The sequence below is a fragment of the Lutra lutra genome, chromosome 6 (genome assembly GCF_902655055.1).
Source record: "Lutra lutra chromosome 6, mLutLut1.2, whole genome shotgun sequence".
NCBI classification, from domain to species: domain Eukaryota; kingdom Metazoa; phylum Chordata; class Mammalia; order Carnivora; family Mustelidae; genus Lutra; species Lutra lutra.
In genome coordinates, this window is record NC_062283.1 from 118,692,444 (window position 1) to 118,701,695 (window position 9,252).

Sequence of the window (9,252 nt, forward strand, 5' to 3'; positions counted from 1 at the left end):
AGTCCCTTTCTATATCTTACAAACTGTAATATTTGCTGCCTTGCACCCTTTCTAGATGCCATTTAGCTGCAGTCCTTATAGACTCTGCAGTGGAGAGAGACCAGGTTGATTCCCAAAGAAAGACTAAGGGCTGCAATTCCATGTAAGACTCTCTCAGCCACTGAGAAGAGCTGCAGCTAAATTACGTTAATGCAAATATGACTCAAAACTATGAAATCAGTTTATTTCTTAGAAAAATCAGACCATCTAGCCTACACATGGTATATGTATTTATGACTTCATTATGTAGCATAATGGGCCACCCAAGCTAACTAAACTACTTACATTTTCATCTGGACTAAAAGCATCATGTGCATATAATTCTTTCTTATCTACTCTCTCTCTCTCTCTCTCTTTTCTTTTACAATAGTTGCAGTTTTATTTCATACATCCTAAAAATGGCAATTTTACAATAAACTATATATGGGTATATGTTATATAGTCAAATTCTCCAATTTTCTCTCCATTGGGATTGGCCTCAGGATAGGGGGTGAGAGTGGATGGATTACAAATAATATTTGAAAACAAGGAGTTCAGAGAGATCTGTATTTTAAACCCGAACTCACCATTTATAAGTTGTATGATCTTTACTATGGTTTAATCTCTCTGAGACTCAGTTTTTCCAACTCCAAAATATAGCTACTTGTATTTATTACTTAAGTTTAGATCCAAATAAAAAGCACACCCAGAGTATGAAGTTCGATGTCAGAATATCCATTTTAATCTTAGTAATCTAGATCAGATAACACTGATTAAGTTCTAAAGTAAAAATTAGGTACCTTATTACTCTTTCTCCATCCAGGCAAAAATGTTGGACACTTTTAGCATTTTCCATAAGAACAAGAGAGAAAGAATATGCATCATATGTAAGCCTCCAGGAGAGACTGTATCCTACATGTGCTGGGCTCTTCTAGTTTCACTACTCAGAAATACTTTTCCTTTTTCCATGAGAAGTGAGTGAAAAGGTAGGATGGAAGTGAGATCAACAACATTTCCTCCAATACTGTTCTCTCCTGGAAAGAGTAAATATTCAGAGGTAAAGAAAACTGTAAATAAAAGACAAGAATTATTCTCCAATGGCAACTTCCTAAGATATTGGTAAGGATTTAAAAAGATAGTAAATGTTTACCAGAGCACCAGTAATATAAAGGAAACTCAGTAAATTATAAATTGTTACTGTGTTGTTGTTATAATAAAGTCTGATAAGGCCTAAATGAAATTGTTCAAGCATTTGTCTTAATGTACAATGGGTTTGTTTCCCTAATGTAGGATAGGTTTCCCTAATGTAGGAAATCCAGCTCTGTCGGCCTATTCAAACCGTATTGTAGTCCATCCACTCCATCCTCATCACCAGTTTCATGTACTTTAAACTTCATTCTTAAATTAGTCAATTCTTGATCTTCTAGAAGAAGACAAAATTTTTTCTTCCAGTCCCCTTTTCCCAAATCTTATGGAATTCAGCTACTCAAAAGTTCTACTAAATACAGATTTAAATTAGACATGCTCTTCATTTAATATAGAAGACATAAAATAAGTATTCATAATTTATAAGGGCCTTAGAGATAATATAATTTAATGCTATTGTTTTTCCTTTATTTTGTACATACTTTCCTTTTATAATAATAATATTTCCCTGACTTTAAACATATTTAGTTATTGAAAACTTATTTTTCCTGTGAATTTCTCATTTTACTTTGTCAAAAACACAAACTACATTTTTTGCTATTAATTTGAAATTGTAATTAACATGTGGTCATTAACATCTCCACCTGTAAGTCCAACCCCCACCCCACAAATATTATACCTATAAATGACAATGTTTTTCAAAAGCATCACTCTCAATGACATAGAAAAAGTAGATAATTCATAGGAGAAATTATTCATAATTTTAAGAACCAGTTTAATAGACATAAAATGATCTTTATAAACACTCAATTTTTTGCAAAAGATTATTTGATTAATTTTTTCAACTGCATATTCATTTATTGTTTCATTCTGCAAATATTTCAAGAGTATTTCCTTTGCTATTTATTAAGGAAATTAAAAATATTCCTGGAAATTAGTTTTTCCTCTGCAGTCTTCACAATCTCATAATGAAATAGCAACTTATTTATACTACAGGGAAAGCAGGGGTTGGTAGGAAGAGTTGGCAAAAAAGTAATATAGGAACACAAGAAAAAAGAGTTGTTAGTACTACCTTTGAGGACTGGGTAATATTTACATAGATGCCATTTGAATGATCATTTCTATCACTGCTACCTCACTATCTACTTTTGATTTCAGCATATTTGAACTTTGTCTTACTTTTTTTTTTCTGTGTTCCCATATTTATACCTATGGCTATGCATTCACTTTGAGGAATACATAAGAAAAATGGTCTCAGGACTCATGTTTCTGTTTTTTGGAAGCCTGTGATTTTATGAAGGTGTTTCAACAGTCCTACAAGTGTTTCTTTCAAATGTTTCATTCAAATAGATATGTAAATCTGTGTGTTTATGTGTATAAAGAAGCTATAATAAAAATCAACCTATCCAAATTTGCTATATACAATAAACACATTAGCTTTTCAGTGAAGTTGTTTTACATTTTTTCAAATATTGAAATAGAGACTCTTTTGTTATTTCCATGTGTATATTTGAACATATGTATATGATTCCATTGATTATGAAAAGTACATCATGCCTGTTTTTTTAATTAAGAACCACTTTCAAAGTAAATTGGTAAATGCACTCCTAGAATATATACACCCTATTCTCTCTATAATATCAGACAAAATTCAGACTTAAATGTACTTATAAGGATGTAAGAATTGTGCAAAGAGAGCAAACAAATTGAATTATAACAATATTGTATAATAGGTCTTTTTAATATCTATTGTCTAATTTCAATATTATAACTAAATGTACATAAAAATATCCTTAAAAGTAGAGATGTTTGCTGGCTATTGGTTAGAAACTACAATAGTTTTCTGATTAGAAGCATGATATTTCTAAACAAATCTGACTATATGATAATTGTATTAATAGGAGTTAGCACAAAAAAGCAATTTGAAATATAGTAGACCAAACTAATTTTTCAAATAATGTCTAACATACTCATTGTAGTGGTTAGTATTTATTAGAGCCATTCACCAAACAAATCCAGTTATTCTTTTGGAAAATGGTAGGATGGAATTTTGTGCACTTGCCATAGGTATAAGCATGGGATTTGGCTCATCCAAAACAAAATAAAAAGAAACAATCTGTGGGGCAGGGAGCTGGAGCCAGGGGTTACAATAATACAGAATAAGGACCATGGAAAACCTCTTCCAAAAAAACAAAGAAAGTGCAGTAAAAATTGCAAAAATCAGCTGTTTAAGAACTTTAGAAATTAACCAAAACTTGTAACAACCCGAGAAGCAGTCATTAAAGAACAAAAATGGTTGAATCTAAGAACAGTTTTGCCACATTTTAACTTCTTCCTTTTTAATTCCCCTCCCTCCAGCTTTGCAATAACCTTAAAACCAACAGTTTTGTAACCATTTCAGCCTCAAAAAACAGAAGCCTAGCAACCACTAGAGGAGGTAGATATGAACTCTGCAAAAAATCCCATGCCAGAAAATTTTTAACATTTGATTTGTATGATAAATACCTCGAAATGTTCTCGTCAACAGAGATTTCTTTATTTGACCTGACTGGGCACTCACACTAGCATAATAGGAAGAACCTCCTCCCCAGGGTATTTGTGAAAAACAATCAGAGGTAACTGTTCACATCAAATCTGCCTGAGGAAGTGATACAATCTGGGGCAAGCAAGAACTGAAAAAAAAAAAAAAATTAAAATGGGAATTTGGTGAATGAGATGTACATTGAGGTATTTGAATAGCTTCAATATGTTCCTAGAGATCAAGAAGAATCTAAATAAACATAAATTAATATGCCTTATGGGATCTCTGGTAAAACAATGTAAAAACAAAAGAAAGAGAAAAATTTACATGAATGAGAAATATAAATTTAAATACAGCTGTAAGCAAGGGTTACCCAACTCTTTTAGTGGCTGAGAAGTCACATAATGCATGGCATTTGTGCCCAAATGGAAACACTATTCCCTCCTTCTGACTTCTCCCTTCCAAAGTCAGGGTAAAACATTGCCACACTATGTAGCCAGGAATGGCATGGTCATAACGTCATCACCTCTCTCCCTGCCAAATAATTGTTATACTATAGATAAAAGCATACATACATACATACATACAACTATATTCCAGCAGAAGACAATGGCACACCTATCAGAAAATGGCCAACAGATGAAAAGAGACAACATTCTTAATGAAAGAAGAACTTATTCTTGTAGAAATGGTAATATCACAATCTGAATAAAAAATTTTAAATACACATATATACTGTCTACACAGACATAAGATATGCAATCATACCTATGAAGCTAGAATGGCAGGTTATGTAAGAACAAGTGGCTGTGAATCAAGAAGAGGCAACTTACAAAAGAACCAGAAATTTTGCAAAGAAACAAATCAAGATTTTGTAAAAGGAAAATGTAATTATTAAAATAAAATAACAATATGGGCGCCTGGGTGGCTCAGTGGGTTAAAGCCTCAGCCTTTGGCTCAGGTCATGATCCCAGGGTCCTGGGATCGAGTCCCGCATCAGGCTCCCTGCTGATCAGAGAGCCTGCTTCCTCCTCTCTCTCTGCCTGCCTCTCTGCCTACTTGTGATCTTTCTCTGTCAGATAAATAAATAGAATCTTAAAAAAAAATAATAAAATAAAATAAAATAAATAACAATAGCAAAAAACCCTCAATAGGTAAGATAAATAAAAGACTATATTTATATACATGGAAAATTAGTAAATGAAAAAATTAAGGAATCATTTCAAATGTTAGCAATGATGAAAAGAGAAAATGTTTGGAAAAAAAAACTAAAAAAAAGGGGGATTCAAATGTCTCAAGATTTGTTGTTTAGAGGACTCAGTACTACACAAGCTTGATTCACAGTATTTCAAGCAAGTTTTACTCATCATTAAGGTTTATTACAACAAAAGGATACAAAGAGTAGAAGTAGTAAGAAAAATATATGCACTGGATGGAGTCTAGAGAGATCAGGTGCAGTCTTCTGAGCCCTTCTATGTCTCAGCTCAGGAAGTGCTTTCTCTCTAGCAGGGAACCATAGGAACCCGAATGTAATGTCTCCGCTTCAGAAAATCATCTCAAGTCTTCAGGGTCTGAGGCTCTTATGGGTCTGGTCACATAGGCATATCCTGCTAAGCAACCAATTATGGTAGTGAAAACTCTGGACCTCAACAATGAAACTCGTGCACATTTTCAATCTTGATTTTTGTACCAAGCAATCCTGACAAGTTAGAACTGCACAATCCATTCCTCTAGTTCTGTGTCTTTAAACATAAACATAAAAGACTTTCTGAGGGCCACATTCAAAGGAATTGTGAATCAATCATGGAGCCAGTCTCAGATGGAGGTATGCAAGGACTGAGGAACCACATATGCTATATTAAGATTATGCTGTCTTTCTTCATATTTGTCTAATAGCTCAGAAAAGATGGAAAAAATAGGAAAGTATTTTAATTACTGGTAATGATTTTCTAGACCCAGTTTTTAGATGGAAAAAGCCCACCAAGTATCAAAGAGTATAAAACAGAAACTACATTTCTGAGGATAAATATAAATAAACATATTCCTAAAAGTATACAGTGAGAACAAAAAGACTGCCTAAAAACATTGCATTAGATTTCCTACCAATAATATTGGAAACAGAGAAACAATAGATCAATGTCATTAACATCCTGAGGAAATGTAATGGTGAATCTAGAATTATAAATTATAATAACTTTGTTTTTCATAATTCAAGAACAAAGACAAAGCAAATATCCTTTCAGATATACAAGGCCCATTGAAATTATACATGTAAAATATATAATACAGTTTATGTTATGCATAATAATAATGTATATGGTATACATTATAAACTGTATTAAATAATATATAAATTCTGCATAATGTATAAAAATATATAAATTATATATAAACTATTATATATAGTTACATGCTAACTATATATAAATATATGATACAGTTACATATACTGTTATATATAAATATATGATATATATGATATAAATATAGGACATATGTAAATTTTATATGTAAACTCTATACATGTAATTTCAGTGAGCCTTGCATGTCTGAAAGATATTTGTTTTATTTTTGTTCTTGAATATATATATTAATATATTTAGAAAAAATGTGTATTTAGAAAGTATTGCCAACAGATTCCTTCAGGAAAAACTGAAAACAGTAGTATGATAAAAATTGAATATATATGTATAAATTGAATATATATATAGACCATAATTTCTTTATCCATTAATCTACTGATGGGTATTTTGGTAGCTCCCATATCTTGGCTATTATAAATGATATTGCAATAAACATAGGGGGGCATATATCTTCGAATTAGTGTTTTCATTTTTGGGGAGTAAGTATTCAATAGTGGAATTACTGGATCATATAGTATTTCTATTTTTAATTTTTTGAAGAAATTCTAAACTGTTTCTCACAGTGATTGCACCAATTTGCATTCCCACCAACAGTGCACAACCATCCTTTTTTCTCACAACCTTGCTAACACTTGTTATTTCTCATCTTTTTGATTCTAGCCATTCTGACAGGTGTAAGATGGTATCTCCTTGTGGTTTTGATTTGTATTTCCCTGAGGATTAGTGATGCCAAGCATCTTTTCATGTGTCTGTAGTCATCTGTATGCCTTTTTTGAAAGAAAAAAAAAAGTCTACTCAGTCTTCTGTCCATTTTTAATTGGACTATTTGTTTTCTTGGTATTGAGTTGTACAAGTTCTCTATATATTTTGGATATTAACTCTTTATCCTAGATACATTATTTGAAAATGTCTTCTTTCAGGGCTCCTAAGTGACTCAATTGGTTAAGCATCTGCCTTTGGCTCGGGTCATGATCTCAGGGTCCTGGGATCCAGCCCCACATGGGGCTTCCTACAGATCAGGAAGCCTGCTTCTCCCTCTCCCTCTGCTGTTCCCCTGCTTGTGCTCCCTCTCTATCAAATAAATATATAAAATTTTTGAAAGAGAAAAAGAAAATGTTTTCTTCTATTCAATAGGTTGCCTTTTGTTATCTCAATACTTTCCTTACTATGCTAAAACTTTTTATCTTGGTGTAGTCCCACTAGTTTATTTTTGCTTTTATTTCCCCAGAAAAATGTTTCTATGGTCAACAGAGAAATTACTGCCTGTTTTCTTCTAGGAGTTTTATGGCTTCAGTTCTTGCATTTAGATCTTTAATCCATTTTTAGTTTATTTTTGTGTGTTGTGTAAGAAAGTGGTCCAGTTTCATTGTTTTGCATGTAGTTGTCTGGTTTTCCCAGCACCATTTGTTGAATAGACTGTCCTTTCTCCATTGTATATTCTTGGCATCTTTGTCATAGATTAATTAACCATACAAGCATGTTTATTTCTGGATTTTTTATTCTGTTCCACCAATCAGTGTGTCTGTTTCTGTGCCAGTACCGTACCTTTTCGATGACTACAGCTTTGTAGTGTATCTTGAAATCTGGGATTGTGATGCCTCCAGCTTTGTTCTTCTTTCTCAAGATTGCTTTGACTAGTCAGGGTCTTTTAGAGTTCCATACAAATTTCAGTATTATTTGTTCTGGTTTTGTGAAAAATGCTGTTAGTGTTTGATGGGATTGCATTAAATCTGTGGATTGTTTTGGGTAGTATGAACATTAACAATTTTGGTTATTCTACAATTATCTTTTTTTTAAGATTTTATTTATTTATTTGACAGAGAGAGAGTGATCACAAGTAGGTAGAGAGGCAGGCAGAGAGAGAGGGGGAAGCAGGCTCCCTGCTGAGCAGAGAGCCCGATGCGGGGCTTGATCCTAGGACCCTGAGAACATGACCTGAGCCTAAGGCAGAGGCTTCAACCACTGAGCCACCCAGGCACCCCAACAATATTGGTTATTCTAATCCATGAGCATGGAATTTTTTTTTTTCATTTGTTTAGTCATCTTTAACTCCTTTTATCCATGCTTTATAGTTTTCAGAGTACATATCTTCTACATAACCACTTCCTTGGTTAAGTTTATTCCTAGGTATTTTATTCTCTTTTAGTGATATTATAAGACATAGAAGAATTTTAAATGCATATTACTAAGTGTTGGAGAGAGGAAGGAATAAATAGATGGAGCACAAAGGATTTTAGGGCAGTGAAACTATTCTGTATGATACTCTAATGGTGGATATATATACGCACATATACATATACATATATCCACCATTATACATTTGTCAAAACCTATAGAATGTACAACACCCTATGAGTGAATCCGAGTGTAAACTATAGATTTTGGGTGATGGTGTATTAATTAAGTTCCTCAGTTAGAACAAGTGAACCACTCTGGCAGAGAATGTAGACAGATAGTGGGAGAGATGGTATGTAGAAGGGGACAAGGGATATATGAAAACTCTGTACCTTCTGCTTAATTTTGCTGTGAATTTAAAATGGCTCTAAAATATAATCTATTAGAAGAGAGAGAGAATATACTCATAGAGTACTATTATATTCAAAATTATGTTTAAGTAGATCATTTGCAGTACTCACAGAATTTATAAATTGATTTTAATGTTCACCAGGACTTCAATAATTGTACAAGAACAGAGGACCAAAAATAATTATGAAAACCTTGAGGAAAAGGACAAAAGATGAGAACACAACATTAATAAATTCACACAGAAATTTATTATTCAAGAAAATGAAAATAAGAATTCTATTACTATCACAAGCATAGTCATATTTTAATATCTTATGAAAGCCGATAAACACAACAGATAACATTTATGAAGGGCTCACTGTATTCCTAAGCATTCTTGTTAAAGATTTTGTATGCCATAACTCTTTAAATCATTGTAAAAATTTCCATAAAGTGGGTAATGATGTTTTATTTCCATTTATAGATGAGGAAAGGAATTAAATATGTTAATAGTTTTTCTAGTATAGAAAATTCCTTACATTCTTGGATAAAACACACACACTCTTGGTGATGACATCGTGTTGTTTTCATGCGTTGCTATGGTTTATTTGTTCATAATTTAACTAGGATTTTCCAGCAATGCTTTTAAATAAGATTATCTGTAAAAGCATATGATCTTTAATCTTTAAAACTTCATAT